The 16468-nt window shown below is 39.1% G+C and overlaps 12 non-coding genes across 12 annotated transcripts; 3 read left to right on the plus strand and 9 right to left on the minus strand.

Moving 5' to 3' along the window:
- Window positions 1-195: 195 nt before the first annotated feature.
- trnan-guu (transfer RNA asparagine (anticodon GUU)) lies at window positions 196-269 on the minus strand. The gene has a single exon. It is a non-coding gene; the product is annotated as a tRNA-Asn (tRNA).
- A 126-nt stretch (window positions 270-395) lies between these two features.
- On the minus strand, window positions 396-468 carry trnak-cuu (transfer RNA lysine (anticodon CUU)). Its single transcript has one exon. It is a non-coding gene; the product is annotated as a tRNA-Lys (tRNA).
- Window positions 469-1262: 794 nt separating this feature from the next.
- On the minus strand, window positions 1263-1336 carry trnan-auu (transfer RNA asparagine (anticodon AUU)). Its single transcript has one exon. It is a non-coding gene; the product is annotated as a tRNA-Asn (tRNA).
- Window positions 1337-1462: 126 nt separating this feature from the next.
- trnak-cuu (transfer RNA lysine (anticodon CUU)) lies at window positions 1463-1535 on the minus strand. Its single transcript has one exon. It is a non-coding gene; the product is annotated as a tRNA-Lys (tRNA).
- Window positions 1536-2328: 793 nt separating this feature from the next.
- trnan-guu (transfer RNA asparagine (anticodon GUU)) lies at window positions 2329-2402 on the minus strand. The gene has a single exon. It is a non-coding gene; the product is annotated as a tRNA-Asn (tRNA).
- A 126-nt stretch (window positions 2403-2528) lies between these two features.
- On the minus strand, window positions 2529-2601 carry trnak-cuu (transfer RNA lysine (anticodon CUU)). Its single transcript has one exon. It is a non-coding gene; the product is annotated as a tRNA-Lys (tRNA).
- A 794-nt stretch (window positions 2602-3395) lies between these two features.
- Window positions 3396-3469, minus strand: trnan-guu (transfer RNA asparagine (anticodon GUU)). The gene has a single exon. It is a non-coding gene; the product is annotated as a tRNA-Asn (tRNA).
- Window positions 3470-3595: 126 nt separating this feature from the next.
- On the minus strand, window positions 3596-3668 carry trnak-cuu (transfer RNA lysine (anticodon CUU)). The gene has a single exon. It is a non-coding gene; the product is annotated as a tRNA-Lys (tRNA).
- A 794-nt stretch (window positions 3669-4462) lies between these two features.
- trnan-guu (transfer RNA asparagine (anticodon GUU)) lies at window positions 4463-4536 on the minus strand. The gene has a single exon. It is a non-coding gene; the product is annotated as a tRNA-Asn (tRNA).
- An 8840-nt stretch (window positions 4537-13376) lies between these two features.
- Window positions 13377-13450, plus strand: trnan-guu (transfer RNA asparagine (anticodon GUU)). The gene has a single exon. It is a non-coding gene; the product is annotated as a tRNA-Asn (tRNA).
- Window positions 13451-14930: 1480 nt separating this feature from the next.
- Window positions 14931-15003, plus strand: trnak-cuu (transfer RNA lysine (anticodon CUU)). Its single transcript has one exon. It is a non-coding gene; the product is annotated as a tRNA-Lys (tRNA).
- A 126-nt stretch (window positions 15004-15129) lies between these two features.
- On the plus strand, window positions 15130-15203 carry trnan-guu (transfer RNA asparagine (anticodon GUU)). The gene has a single exon. It is a non-coding gene; the product is annotated as a tRNA-Asn (tRNA).
- Window positions 15204-16468: the final 1265 nt, after the last annotated feature.

A 16468-nucleotide genomic window follows, 5' to 3' on the forward strand; every position in this document is an offset into this window, starting at 1 on the left:
GCTGATGTAAACTTTCACAACACCCGCTGTCTTCTCTGAACACAAAGCAACTGACCAAGCTGTAAACGCTAAAAGGGCCAAGAAACGTCGTGTCATGCGTCCGAAATGACACGGATGTGTTAGTGGACACACGTGTGCTAAATTCTGCAGCTGTGTTGGTGGTTGCATGGCCGGACGTCAACGAAAAACAGCATTCGTCCCTGGGTGGGCTCGAACCACCAACCTTTCGGTTAACAGCCGAACGCGCTGTCCGATTGCGCCACAGAGACCTATGGCCAGCCAGTCCATGGGTCAGCTTATAAAAAAAAGCAGACCTGGACTTTTCCGGCAATGGTGGACTCGCTTTCCACGCTGGAAACCGAGACCCCATTGGGAAGAGAGAGGGCTAATAAATGCGCCCAACGTGGGGCTCGAACCCACGACCCTGAGATTAAGAGTCTCATGCTCTACCGACTGAGCTAGCCGGGCAACTACGGTAACCTGCTTCGCAATGGTCACGTCCATTATCTGTGCCTAAATTGCGCCCGTGAAAGGGAGCCTCACATTTCGCACAGGCTTGGCATAGCCTCTTGCGGGTAAAGTCAGGGTTAAGCCTAGAGGTAGGCTTAGAGTGTACTTTGTTTGTTTGAGCCATATCTGTTGTTGGGGGATACAATTTGACCCAGTAGAGCAGGCCAATAATATGCACAACCCGGAGCTAAAGTTCCGTTTCGGTCTGTCGAGTGAGAGAGCGGTTACCGAAGGCAACCTTCTCCAAATATCCAAAGGCAAAAGTGAGTCATACAACAAAGAGTTGGAGGGACACAACCTCCGAACGGAAGCAAAAACGCTAGCACATATAATCCTATGCCGAATCGATTGACCTGATGCCTGAGAGCCTGATAGGTTACAAGTTACCGGTTCCCTCTTTATGAGAACGAAATCCACGTTCGATCAATGTCGGAAGTTATTACGGATGCTCGATGGTGTTTTAAAAGGAGTTTTGAGCAGGACCTCTCTGGAACACAGGCCTCCACCACCCGGAACAAAACATGAGCATTCCATCCACGCGCCACAGCAAACATAAGCTGATGTAAACTTTCACAACACCCGCTGTCTTCCCTGAACACAAAGCAACTGACCAAGCTGTAAACACTAAAAGGGGCCAAGAAACGTCGTGTCATGCGTCCGAAATGACACGGATGTGTTAGTGGACACACGTGTGCTAAATTCTGCAGCTGTGTTGGTGGTTGCATGGCCGGACGTCAACGAAAAACAGCTTTCGTCTCTGGGTGGGCTCGAACCACCAACCTTTCGGTTAATAGCCTAACGCGCTGTCCGCTTGCGCCACAGAGACCTACGGCTAGCCAGTCCATGGGTCAGCTTATAAAAAAAAGCAGACCTGGACTTTTCCGGCAATGGTGGACTCGCTTTCCACGCTGGAAACCGAGACCCCGTTGGGAAGAGAGAGGGCTAATAGATGCGCCCAACGTGGGGCTCGAACCCACGACCCTGAGATTAAGAGTCTCATGCTCTACCGACTGAGCTAGCCGGGCAAATGCGGTGACCTGCTTCGGGCTGGTCGAGGCCATTATCTGTGCCTAAATTGCGCCCGTGAAAGGGAGCCTCACATTTGGCACAGGCTTGGCATAGCCTCTTGTGGGTAAAGTCAGGGTTAAGCCTAGAGGTAGGCTTAGAGTGTACTTTGTTTGTTTGAGCCATATCTGTTGTTGGGGGATACAATTTGACCCAGTAGAGCAGGCCAATAATATGCACAACCCGGAGCTAAAGTTCCGTTTCGGTCTGTCGAGTGAGAGAGCGGTTACCGAAGGCAACCTTCTCCAAATATCCAAAGGCAAAAGTGGGTCATACAACAAAGAGTTGGAGGGACACAACCTCCAAACGGAAGCAAAAACGCTAGCACATATAATCCTATGCCGAATCGATTGACCTGATGCCTGAGAGCCTGATAGGTTACAAGTTACCGGTGCCCTCTTTATGAGAACGAAATCCATGTTCGATCAATGTCGGAAGTTATTACGGATGCTCGATGGTGTTATAAAGGTAGTTTTGAGCAGGACCTCTCTGGAACACAGGCCTCCACCACCCGGAACAAAACATGAGCATTCCATCCATGCGCCACAGCAAACATAAGCTGATGTAAACTTTCACAACACCCGCTGTCTTCTTTGAACACAAAGCAACTGACCAAGCTATAAACGCTAAAAGGGCCAAGAAACGTCGTTTCATGCGTCCGAAATGACACGGATGTGTTAGTGGACACACGTGTGCTAAATTCTGCAGCTGTGTTGGTGGTTGCATGGCCGGACGTCAACGAAAAACAGCATTCGTCCCTGGGTGGGCTCGAACCACCAACCTTTCGGTTAACAGCCGAACGCGCTGTCCGATTGCGCCACAGAGACCTACGGACAGCCAGTCCATGGGTCAGCTTATAAAAAAAAGCAGACCTGGACTTTTCCGGCAATGGTGGACTCGCTTTCCACGCTGGAAACCGAGACCCCGTTGGGAAGAGAGAGGGCTAATAGATGCGCCCAACATGGGGCTCGAACCCACGACCCTGAGATTAAGAGTCTCATGCTCTACCGACTGAGCTAGCCGGGCAACTGCGGTGACCTGCTTCGGGCTGGTCGCGGCCATTATCTGTGCCTAAATTGTGCCCGTGAAAGGGAGCCTCACATTTCGCACAGGCTTGGCATAGCCTCTTGTGGGTAAAGTCAGGGTTAAGCCTAGAGGTAGGCTTAGAGTGTACTTTGTTTGTTTGAGCCATATCTGTTTTTGGGGGATACAATTTGACCCAGTAGAGCAGGCCAATAATATGCACAACCCGGAGCTAAAGTTCCGTTTCGGTCTGTCGAGTGAGAGAGCGGTTACCGAAGGCAACCTTCTCCAAATATCCAAAGGCAAAAGTGAGTCATACAACAAAGAGTTGGAGGGACACAACCTCAAACCGGAATCAAAAACGCTAGTACATATAGGCCTATCCCGAATCGATTGACCTCATGCCTGAGAGCCTGATAGGTTACAAGTTACCGGTGCCCTCCTTATGAGAACAAAATCCACGTTCGATCAATGTCGGAAGTTATTACGGATGCTCGATGGTGTTTTAAAAGGAGTTTTGAGCAGGACCTCTCTGGAACACAGGCCTCCACCACCAGGAACAAAACATGAGTATTCCATCCACGCGCCACAGCAAACATAAGCTGATGTAAACTTTCACAACACCCGCTGTCTTCTCTGAACACAAAGCAACTGACCAAGCTGTAAACGCTAAAAGGGGCCAAGAAACGTCGTGTCATGCGTCCGAAATGACACGGATGTGTTAGTGGACACACGTGTGCTAAATTCTGCAGCTGTGTTGGTGGTTGCATGGCCGGACGTCAACGAAAAACAGCATTCGTCCCTGGGTGGGCTCGAACCACCAACCTTTCGGTTAACAGCCGAACGCGCTGTCCGATTGCGCCACAGAGACCTACGGACAGCCAGTCCATAGGTCAGCTTATAAAAAAAAGCAGACCTAGACTTTTCCGGCAATGGTGGACTCGCTTTCCACGCTGGAAACCGAGACCCCGGTGGGAAGAGAGAGGGCTAATAGATGCGCCCAACGTGGGGCTCGAACCCACGACCCTGAGATTAAGGGTCTCATGCTCTACCGACTGAGCTAGCCGGGCAACTGCGGTGACCTGCTTCGGGCTGGTCGCGGCCATTATCTGTGCCTAAATTGCGCCCGTGAAAGGGAGCCTCACATTTCGCACAGGCTTGGCATAGCCTCTTGTGGGTAAAGTCAGGGTTAAGCCTAGAGGTAGGCTTAGAGTGTACTTTGTTTGTTTGAGCCATATCTGTTTTTGGGGGATACAATTTGACCCAGTAGAGCAGGCCAATAATATGCACAACCCGGAGCTAAAGTTCCGTTTCGGTCTGTCGAGTGAGAGAGCGGTTACCGAAGGCAACCTTCTCCAAATATCCAAAGGCAAAAGTGAGTCATACAACAAAGAGTTGGAGGGACACAACCTCAAACCGGAATCAAAAACGCTAGTACATATAGGCCTATCCCGAATCGATTGACCTCATGCCTGAGAGCCTGATAGGTTACAAGTTACCGGTGCCCTCCTTATGAGAACAAAATCCACGTTCGATCAATGTCGGAAGTTATTACGGATGCTCGATGGTGTTTTAAAAGGAGTTTTGAGCAGGACCTCTCTGGAACACAGGCCTCCACCACCAGGAACAAAACATGAGTATTCCATCCACGCGCCACAGCAAACATAAGCTGATGTAAACTTTCACAACACCCGCTGTCTTCTCTGAACACAAAGCAACTGACCAAGCTGTAAACGCTAAAAGGGGCCAAGAAACGTCGTGTCATGCGTCCGAAATGACACGGATGTGTTAGTGGACACACGTGTGCTAAATTCTGCAGCTGTGTTGGTGGTTGCATGGCCGGACGTCAACGAAAAACAGCATTCGTCCCTGGGTGGGCTCGAACCACCAACCTTTCGGTTAACAGCCGAACGCGCTGTCCAATTGCGCCACAGAGACCTACGGACAGCCAGTCCATGGGTCAGCTTATAAAAAAAAGCAGACCTGGACTTTTCCGGCAATGGTGGACTCGCTTTCCACGCTGGAAACCGAGACCCCGTTGGGAAGAGAGAGGGCTAATAGATGCGCCCAACGTGGGGCTCGAACCCACGACCCTGAGATTAAGAGTCTCATGCTCTTTTTTTTTTTTTTTTTTTTTAATAATATTTCAATTAATAACAATATTTTTCATTTAAAAACAAAACAAGAACAAGAACAAATACAAAAACAAGGACAAAAACAATTACATATACAAGCAAAAAACATCTTTACACATTTTCAGGCAATATAACTTTAAAACCATAACTTGTTTTAACAATATATGCATTATTTCTTAATATACATTCTTCAAATATTTCCATTTTCTCGTTCATTTTAAAATAATCATATAAAACTTTCAATTCGTCACTCAAGATCTGCTTATAAAACACACTTATTGGAAGTTCTATTTTCTTTTGTTTCATTAGATTCATTCTTCTCCATATAGCAAATCTTGCAACTGTTAGCATAAAATTAAGAGCAAACTTATTTTTTGCTTTACCATTAAAACCAAATAAAAAAGTTGTTTCCCATTCTTCTAAAATTATTCTTTTATCAAATAAAAAATCACCTATTATCTTTTTTAACATTTTCATAAAACCATTTAACTTTTTACAATTTACAAACAAATGCATAACACCTTCTTTTTTTTCCATACATACTTTACATTTTTCATCTTGTAACAACCCTATTTTACACAATATCATGTCTGTCTTTATACAATTGTGTCTTAATAAATAATCAAAATTTTCCAACATAGGACTCTTAAAATTAATTCTCACATTTTTCCATATGTTGGATGCATCAAAATTATCAAATAGTTTTCCCCAATACTCAATTGCTTTTGGTATTTTAAAAACAGACTTACATAAACAACCATAAAACATTTTTAAAGTACAATCATTAAAATAAATATTTTCATCTTTTCTTTTTAAAAATACATTCAAATTTTCATACACTTTTACTTTATCTTCAATATTTTTTATCCATTCTACTGGTATGGCTTCTTTTATTTTCAAATATTGCTCCTTTATCAATTGCTTATTTTCTATATCTTCATTTACTTCTAATGTGTCTATGATTGCTTGTAAAGGTAAAAATCCTGGTATTACCTCATATAAAATGTCTTTAACTTGTTTTAGTCCTGCATAATACCAACTCTTATAAAAAAAGGTGTTTCTGTTGAATATAATATGTTGATTTAAAAAGAGTGGTTGCTTCAATAGTTGTTCTCTCCCTTTAAACTCAATATTTACATTTTCTTTGAAACCTTTCCATGCTTTTAAAACTTCTTTATAAAATTCCGGTATCCCCTCTATCATATTGTCCTTAAAATGCATCCATATAAAATCATCCCCCATTTTTCCACACTTATTTATATAAAAACTCATTATTTTTTTCCAAATTAAATCATCCTTTTTTAAAAACTTTTTTACAGTCTTTATTCTCAAACTTTGCTTTCTTATCATTGGATCTATCAGTCCCAAACCTCCCTTATCTACCTCTCCAATAATTGTGTCATAAGCTATTTTAGCTGGTTTACCATCCCACATAAAATTTAAAATACATGTTTTTATTCTTTTATACACCCATGTTGGCAGACTAACCACATTTAAAATATACCACATCTTAGATAAAAAAAGAGAGTTTAAAACCAATACTTTCCCTTTTATAAATAATTGTCTTTGTTTCCAAAAGTTTAGTCTTTTTTCCATTTTTCCTATAGTCTCCTCCCAAACCAGATCTCTTGTTCTAATTTCATCTCTTCCTAGTGTTATTCCTAAAATTTTTAGTTCATTCTTCTGTTCTTTAAAGTTCCATTGTCTTCCTAAAATATCTACCTTCCCCATTCTCATATATTCAGTCTTATCATTATTGACTTTAGCCCCTGTTCCACCACAATATTTTCCCAATATTAACATTGCCTTCTCAATACTCTTAAAATCTTTTAAAAACAAAGTGGTATCATCTGCATATTGAAATATTTTCTGATGTACTTCCTCATTTTCCAAAACTATTCCTTGTATCTGTTTTTCTTTGTTTATTGCAAGTCCTAATGGCTCAGCAACTAAAGTGTATAGTAGTGCTGATAATGGACATCCCTGCCTTATTGACCTTGATATCTTAATAAAATCTGTTAAAAACCCATTTACTTTTATACAACTTAAAATATCATTATAAAAACATTTCATCCATGCAATAAAAATTCCCCCAAAACCAAATTGTTCCAATATATCAAATAAATATTTGTGCTCTACTCTATCAAATGCCTTTTCCAGATCTATACTAATCAAATATCCTTCTTTACCTTTTTCTTTCATATACCACATTAAATCTCTAATACTTGTTACTATATCCGATATATCACGGTTTAAAACACCATATGCTTGATTTGTTTTTATAATGTTTGGAATCACTTTTTTCAGTCTGTTTGCTAAAATCTTGGCCAGTATCTTGTAATCAGTATTTAACATGCTCAATGGTCTATAATTTTTAAGCTCTTCTCTTTCCCCTTTATTTTTATATATTATCTTAATTATTCCTTTCTTCATACTTTCACTTAACTTTTTCTGTTTAAAAATATCAATAAATAAATCATGCAAAATTGGCGTTAAAACATTCTTAAAAACCTTATAAAATTCAGCTGGTAAACCATCTAGGCCTGAACTTTTCCCATTACTCATCTGATCTATAGCTTCATCTATTTCTTCTTCTTCTATTTCCTTATCACACATTTTCTTATCTTCTTCATTTACTTTTGTTTCAATTTGATTCAATAAAAACTCTTCATCTTCCTCATTTATTTTATCTTTTTTAAATAAAATAGCATAAAAATCCTTCACTTCATTTAAAATACCTTCTTTTTCTTTCACAACCTTTCCGTTTTTTGAAATACTTTTTATCATTTCTGCTTGTTTTCTTGTTTTTTCCAAATCATAAAAAAAATGTGTACTCCTTTCTCCTTCTACTGTATTTTTCGCTCTACTTCTTATTTTAGCTCCCATGCACTTTGGCTCTCCTATTTTTTGTTTTTCTTTATTGTGATTTCATTTGATAATTCATTAAGTTACTAGCTGTCTTCTTAATTTAGTTTTGTTTAAACCTCAGACAGGTATTTTACTGTCTGAGGTTTTATTTATTTATTTATTTATTTATTTTTCAAAATGACTGATACTATGGCTATGGAACAGGAACGGATATTAGACCAAGAGATTGAGGATAATGATTACACTGAAAGGAACAAAGAAAAGGACAATGGAAAAGATAAAGATGACAACGAAACATGGGCATCTGTGGTTTCGAGAAAGAAGAGAAATGGAGTTGAAATGGATAAAGGAAGGACTGAACAACAGAAGATACAAGGTAAAGAAAAGGATGATGTAAATGGTGAAAAGAGACAAGAGAAAAGTCAAAAAGATGAAATGATAAATAAGTTGAGAGGAAAAATGAGATACCAGAGAGAGTACAAAAAAGAAACAACGTTGACAATGAATGTGAAAAACCCAGAACAACTAACGGTTATGATGATAATTAAAGCTGTGGAGGACAAAACTGGATTGGGAAAATTATATGGACTAAGGAAAAAAACTGAATTTGAATATGAACTTACATTGGAGAAAGAGGAAGACTGTGAACAATTATTGGATGGAATACAAATAAATGGACAATGTTGTGAAATAACAAAACTTTGTGGAACGGAAAGGATGGTATCTTTTTTACAATTGCCAAACTATATTAATGATGAGGATGTTTTACAAAAACTGACAAGCTGGGGGGTTACACCGATACTTCCTCTGAGAAGAAGGTATTACCCTGGGACAATTGTGGCGGATGGAACAAGATACATAAGAGTTAAATTTCCAAAAGACGTGGTGTCTCTGCCATATAACACAAGATTCGAAACGGAAGAAGGATGGTAGTTTTTCAGGGTGATTCATGATCACCAGGTGAAGACGTGTAGAATATGTGCAAGTGTGGATCATGAAAAAAAGGACTGTCCACAATTAATATGCAGAGAATGCCTGGAGCAGGGGCATTATGCGCGGGACTGCAAAGCCCCGCGGTGCCAAGGCTGCGGAAAGGCATTTCTCAGGTGCAGATGTGAAACATACGAAGAGGAACATGAGGAAATGGAGACGGAGACACTCAACGACGAGGTGAATGTGGAAGAGGATGATGAAGGAAGTGTACTACAACAAACACGTGGATTAATAATGGATATACAGAGCAGAGAAGAAGAAGGAGGAAGTAAAGACGAACGGGATGGAGAAGAAGAGACAGAAACGATGACAGAACTACAAATAATTGCAGATAAAGTTGAACAGGATGGGATGAAAAACAAAGAAGATGACAATGATGGACCAAAGGACAGTACAAACATAGATGAGGTAAGAGACACTAAGAATAAAACTATTGGTGGAAATGAAAGTGGGAAGAAAAACATTTTGAGTGGGGGGAGTAAACTAAAAACAACAGGACAAATTAACATTGAGAAGGTGATGGAGAAACAAAGAATAAGAAGAGAATCTAAAGAAAAAAAGAGGAAAAAAGCTGAAAGGACTGGACCAGGAGATGCGGTTTTGAAAGAGACTGAACCAAAGTGATGAGTTTTTTTGTTTGTTTCTATGTTACTTTTATTTTGAATATGAGTCAATTGAGCATAGTTTCAATCAATGCAAGGGGATTGTCAACTATGACGAAATTTGAGAATATTAATCATTTGACAAAGAAAAATGACATAATATGTATACAAGAGACAGGATGGAATGATGAAAAAACAAATGATTTGAAGAAAATATGGGACGGGGAATTTTTTTACAATAATGATCCTAATAGGAAAAAAGGAGTAGCAATTTTAATAAGAAGGGGTACAATACAAAAAGCAACAGTTATATTTACGGATAAGATAGGAAGGACATTGATGGTCAAGGTCGAAGGAAAAGAAGAAGAAATAACAATATGTAATATTCATGCACCAAATGAAGACCTAGAACGTGCTACTTTTTTTAAAGAAATGGATGTTCTAATAGAGAAATATAAATGTTCGATTTTAATTGGTGATTTTAATACTGTTTTAGAACGAATAGATGTGGAGGATTACATGGTGTATAGAGCAGATGTTGGGAGAAAAGAATTAAAGAAAGTTATGGGAAAACACAGATTTATAGATTTATGGAGGGAAAGAAACAGAGTAAAAAGAGAATATTCAAGAAGACAAATGGTAAACAAAGTTTTAAAACAAAGTAGAATTGATTTGGTATTATGTAACAGACATTTGGGAAGTTTCGTTACAAAAGTATTTTACAAAATGTTTAGTGGAAGTGATCATGATTTTTTAAATGTAATCATTGATTATAGTGGTGTAGAGAGAGGGCCAGGGGTGTGGGTTTTTAATACGGAACTTTTAAAAAATGACATTTATAAAATGGAAGTAGAAAATTATATAATAAATAACATTAATAATGTCCTATATGAAGAAGCAAAAAGTGTGTGGTGGGATAATTTAAAAATAGATATTAAAAAACTATCTATTGAATATTCAAAGAAAATGCAAAGAATAAAGAAAAGTAAAGAAAGATTATTAAACAAGGAATGGGAAGAAGAAATGAAAAAAGTGTCAGAAGGAAGGATGGATGGGAATAGAATAGTGATATTAGAAGAGAAATTGAAAAAAATAGAAGAGGCAAAGTGCATGGGAGCTAAAATAAGAAGTAGAGCGAAAAATACAGTAGAAGGAGAAAGGAGTACACATTTTTTTTATGATTTGGAAAAAACAAGAAAACATGCAGAAATGATAAAAAGTATTTCAAAAAACGGAAAGGTTGTGAAAGAAAAAGAAGGTATTTTAAATGAAGTGAAGGATTTTTATGCTATTTTATTTAAAAAAGATAAAATAAATGAGGAAGATGAAGAGTTTTTATTGAATCAAATTGAAACAAAAGTAAATGAAGAAGATAAGAAAATGTGTGATAAGGAAATAGAAGAAGAAGAAATAGATGAAGCTATAGATCAGATGAGTAATGGGAAAAGTTCAGGCCTAGATGGTTTACCAGCTGAATTTTATAAGGTTTTTAAGAATGTTTTAATGCCAATTTTGCATGATTTATTTATTGATATTTTTAAACAGAAAAAGTTAAGTGAAAGTATGAAGAAAGGAATAATTAAGATAATATATAAAAATAAAGGGGAAAGAGAAGAGCTTAAAAATTATAGACCATTGAGCATGTTAAATACTGATTACAAGATACTGGCCAAGATTTTAGCAAACAGACTGAAAAAAGTGATTCCAAACATTATAAAAACAAATCAAGCATATGGTGTTTTAAACCGTGATATATCGGATATAGTAACAAGTATTAGAGATTTAATGTGGTATATGAAAGAAAAAGGTAAAGAAGGATATTTGATTAGTATAGATCTGGAAAAGGCATTTGATAGAGTAGAGCACAAATATTTATTTGATATATTGGAACAATTTGGTTTTGGGGGAATTTTTATTGCATGGATGAAATGTTTTTATAATGATATTTTAAGTTGTATAAAAGTAAATGGGTTTTTAACAGATTTTATTAAGATATCAAGGTCAATAAGGCAGGGATGTCCATTATCAGCACTACTATACACTTTAGTTGCTGAGCCATTAGGACTTGCAATAAACAAAGAAAAACAGATACAAGGAATAGTTTTGGAAAATGAGGAAGTACATCAGAAAATATTTCAATATGCAGATGATACCACTTTGTTTTTAAAAGATTTTAAGAGTATTGAGAAGGCAATGTTAATATTGGGAAAATATTGTGGTGGAACAGGGGCTAAAGTCAATAATGATAAGACTGAATATATGAGAATGGGGAAGGTAGATATTTTAGGAAGACAATGGAACTTTAAAGAACAGAAGAATGAACTAAAAATTTTAGGAATAACACTAGGAAGAGATGAAATTAGAACAAGAGATCTGGTTTGGGAGGAGACTATAGGAAAAATGGAAAAAAGACTAAACTTTTGGAAACAAAGACAATTATTTATAAAAGGGAAAGTATTGGTTTTAAACTCTCTTTTTTTATCTAAGATGTGGTATATTTTAAATGTGGTTAGTCTGCCAACATGGGTGTATAAAAGAATAAAAACATGTATTTTAAATTTTATGTGGGATGGTAAACCAGCTAAAATAGCTTATGACACTATTATTGGAGAGGTAGATAAGGGAGGTTTGGGACTGATAGATCCAATGATAAGAAAGCAAAGTTTGAGAATAAAGACTGTAAAAAAGTTTTTAAAAAAGGATGATTTAATTTGGAAAAAAATAATGAGTTTTTATATAAATAAGTGTGGAAAAATGGGGGATGATTTTATATGGATGCATTTTAAGGACAATATGATAGAGGGGATACCGGAATTTTATAAAGAAGTTTTAAAAGCATGGAAAGGTTTCAAAGAAAATGTAAATATTGAGTTTAAAGGGAGAGAACAACTATTGAAGCAACCACTCTTTTTAAATCAACATATTATATTCAACAGAAACACCTTTTTTTATAAGAGTTGGTATTATGCAGGACTAAAACAAGTTAAAGACATTTTATATGAGGTAATACCAGGATTTTTACCTTTACAAGCAATCATAGACACGTTAGAAGTAAATGAAGATATAGAAAATAAGCAATTGATAAAGGAGCAATATTTGAAAATAAAAGAAGCCATACCAGTAGAATGGATAAAAAATATTGAAGATAAAGTGAAAGTGTATGGAAATTTGAATGTATTTTTAAAAAGAAAAGATGAAAATATTTCTTTTAATGATTGTACTTTAAAAATGTTTTATGGTTGTTTATGTAAGTCTGTTTTTAAAATACCAAAAGCAATTGAGTATTGGGGAAAACTATTTGATAATTTTGATGCATCCAACATATGGAAAAATGTGAGAATTAATTTTAAGAGTCCTATGTTGGAAAATTTTGATTATTTATTAAGACACAATTGTATAAAGACAGACATGATATTGTGTAAAATAGGGTTGTTACAAGATGAAAAATGTAAAGTATGTATGGAAAAAAAAGAAGGTGTTATGCATTTGTTTGTAAATTGTAAAAAGTTAAATGATTTTATGCAAATGTTAAAAAAGATAATAGGTGATTTTTTATTTGATAAAAGAATAATTTTAGAAGAATGGGAAACAACTTTTTTATTTGGTTTTAATGGTAAAGCAAAAAATAAGTTTGCTCTTAATTTTATGCTAACAGTTGCAAGATTTGCTATATGGAGAAGAAGGAATCTAATGAAACAAAAGAAAATAGAACTTCCAATAAGTGTGTTTTATAAGCAGATCTTGAGTGACGAATTGAAAGTTTTATATGATTATTTTAAAATGAACGAGAAAATGGAAATATTTGAAGAATGTATATTAAGAAATAATGCGTATATTGTTAAAACAAGTTATGGTTTTAAAGTTATATTGCCTAAAAATGTGTAAAGATGTTTTTTGCTTGTATATGTATTTGTTTTTGTCCTTGTTTTTGTATTTGTTCTTGTTCTTGTTTTGTTTTTAAATGAAAAATATTGTTATTAATTGAAATATTATAAAAAATAAAAAAAAAAGACTCTTAATCTCAGGGTCGTGGGTTCGAGCCCCACGTTGGGCGCATCTATTAGCCCTCTCTCTTCCCAACGGGGTCTCGGTTTCCAGCGTGGAAAGCGAGTCCACCATTGATGGAAAAGTCCAGGTCTGCTTTTTTTTATAAACTGACCCATGGACTGGCTGGCCGTAGGTCTCTGTGGCGCAATCGGACAGCGCGTTCTGCTGTTAACCGAAAGGTTGGTGGTTCGAGCCCACCCAGGGACGAATGGTGTTTTTCGTTGACGTCCGGCCATGCAACCACCAACACAGCTGCAGAATTTAGCACACGTGTGTCCACTAACACATCCGTGTCATTTCGGACGCATGACACAACGTTTCTTGGCCCCTTTTAGCGTTTACAGCTTGGTCAGTTGCTTTGTGTTCAGAGAAGAAAGCGGGTGTTGTGAAAGTTTACATCAGCTTATGTTTGCTGTGGCGCGTGGATGGAATACTCATGTTTTGTTCCTGGTGGTGGAGGCCTGTGTTCCAGAGTCGTCCTGCTCAAAACTCCTTTTAAAACACCATCGAGCATCCGTAATGACTTCCGACATTGATCGAACGTGGATTTTGTTCTCATAAGGAGGGCACCGGTAACTTGTAACCTATCAGGCTCTCAGGCATGAGGTCAATCGATTCGGCATAGGCCTATATGTACTAGCGTTTTTGATTCCGGTTGGAGGTTGTGTCCCTCCAACTCTTTGTTGTATGACTCACTTTGCCTTTGGATATTTGGAGAAGGTTGACTTCGGTAACCGCTCTCTCACTCGACAGACCGAAACGGAACTTTAGCTCCGGGTTGTGCATATTATTGGCCTGCTCTACTGGGTCAAATTGTATCCCCCAACAACAGATATGGCTCAAACAAACAAAGTACACTCTAAGCCTACCTCTAGGCTTAACCCTGACTTTACACCGCAGTTGCCCGGCTAGCTCAGTCGGTAGAGCATGAGACTCTTAATCTCAGGGTCGTGGGTTGTATGACTCACTTTTATCTTTGGATATTTGGAGAAGTTTGCCTTCGGTAACCGCTCTCTCACTCGACAGACCGAAACGGGGGGACGAATGGTGTTTTTCGTTGACGTCCTGCCATGCAACCACCAACACAGCTGCAGAATTTAGCACACGTGTGTCCACTAACACATCCGTGTCATTTCGGACGCATGAAACGACGTTTCTTGGCCCTTTTAGCGTTTACAGCTTGGTCAGTTGCTTTGTGTTCAAAGAAGACAGCGGGTGTTGTGAAAGTTTACATCAGCTTATGTTTGCTGTGGCGCGTGGATGGAATGCTCATGTTTTGTTCCGGGTGGTGGAGGCCTGTGTTCCAGAGAGGTCCTGCTCAAAACTCCTTTTAAAACACCATCGAGCATCCGTAATAACTTCCGACATTGATCGAACGTGGATTTCGTTCTCATAAAGAGGGCACCGGTAACTTGTAACCTATCAGGCTCTCAGGCATCAGGTCAATCGATTCGGCATAGGATTATATGTGCTAGCGTTTTTGCTTCCGTTTGGAGGTTGTGTCCCTCCAACTCTTTGTTGTATGACTCACTTTTGCCTTTGGATATTTGGAGAAGGTTGCCTTCGGTAACCGCTCTCTCACTCGACAGACCGAAACGGAACTGTGCGAAATGTGAGGCTCCCTTTCACGGGCGCAATTTAGGCACAGATAATGGCCGCGACCAGCCCGAAGCAGTTCACCGCAGTTGCCCGGCTAGCTCAGTCGGTAGAGCATGAGACTCTTAATCTCAGGGTCGTGGGTTCGAGCCCCACGTTGGGCGCATCTATTAGCCCTCTCTCTTCCCAACGGGGTCTCGGTTTCCAGCGTGGAAAGCGAGTCCACCATTGCCGGAAAAGTCCAGGTCTGCTTTTTTTTATAAACTGACCCATGGACTGGCTGGCCGTAGGTCTCTGTGGCGCAATCGGACAGCGCGTTCGGCTGTTAACCGAAAGGTTGGTGGTTCGAGCCCACCCAGGGACAAATGGTGTTTTTTGTTGACGTCCGGCCATGCAACCACCAACACAGCTGCAGAATTTAGCACACGTGTGTCCATGACTCACTTTTATCTTTGGATATTTGGAGAAGTTTGCCTTCGGTAACCGCTCTCTCACTCGACAGACCGAAACGGGGGGACGAAAGGTGTTTTTCGTTGACGTCCTGCCATGCAACCACCAACACAGCTGCAGAATTTAGCACACGTGTGTCCACTAACACATCCGTGTCATTTCGGACGCATGAAACGACGTTTCTTGGCCCTTTTAGCGTTTACAGCTTGGTCAGTTGCTTTGTGTTCAAAGAAGACAGCGGGTGTTGTGAAAGTTTACATCAGCTTATGTTTGCTGTGGCGCGTGGATGGAATGCTCATGTTTTGTTCCGGGTGGTGGAGGCCTGTGTTCCAGAGAGGTCCTGCTCAAAACTCCTTTTAAAACACCATCGAGCATCCGTCTTAACTTCCGACATTGATCGAACGTGGATTCGTTCTCATAAAGAGGGCACCGGTAACTTGTAACCTATCAGGCTCTCAGGCATCAGGTCAATCGATTCGGCATAGGATTATATGTGCTAGCGTTTTTGCTTCCGTTTGGAGGTTGTGTCCCTCCAACTCTTTGTTGTATGACTCACTTTTGCCTTTGGATATTTGGAGAAGGTTGACTTCGGTAACCGCTCTCTCACTCGACAGACCGAAACGGGGGGACGAATGGTGTTTTTCGTTGACGTCCTGCCATGCAACCACCAACACAGCTGCAGAATTTAGCACACGTGTGTCCACTAACACATCCGTGTCATTTCGGACGCATGAAACGACGTTTCTTGGCCCTTTTAGCGTTTACAGCTTGGTCAGTTGCTTTGTGTTCAAAGAAGACAGCGGGTGTTGTGAAAGTTTACATCAGCTTATGTTTGCTGTGGCGCGTGGATGGAATGCTCATGTTTTGTTCCGGGTGGTGGAGGCCTGTGTTCCAGAGAGGTCCTGCTCAAAACTCCTTTTAAAACACCATCGAGCATCCGTAATAACTTCCGACATTGATCGAACGTGGATTTCGTTCTCATAAAGAGGGCACCGGTAACTTGTAACCTATAAGGCTCTCAGGCATCAGGTCAATCGATTCGGCATAGGATTATATGTGCTAGCGTTTTTGCTTCCGTTTGGAGGTTGTGTCCCTCCAACTCTTTGTTGTATGACTCACTTTTGCCTTTGGATATTTGGAGAAGGTTGCCTTCGGTAACCGTTCTCTCACTCGACAGAC

The sequence above is a fragment of the Siphateles boraxobius genome, unplaced genomic scaffold, assembly GCF_051911475.1.
Source record: "Siphateles boraxobius isolate OS27281-9 unplaced genomic scaffold, OSU_SipBor_1 61, whole genome shotgun sequence".
Lineage (NCBI taxonomy): Eukaryota > Metazoa > Chordata > Actinopteri > Cypriniformes > Leuciscidae > Siphateles > Siphateles boraxobius.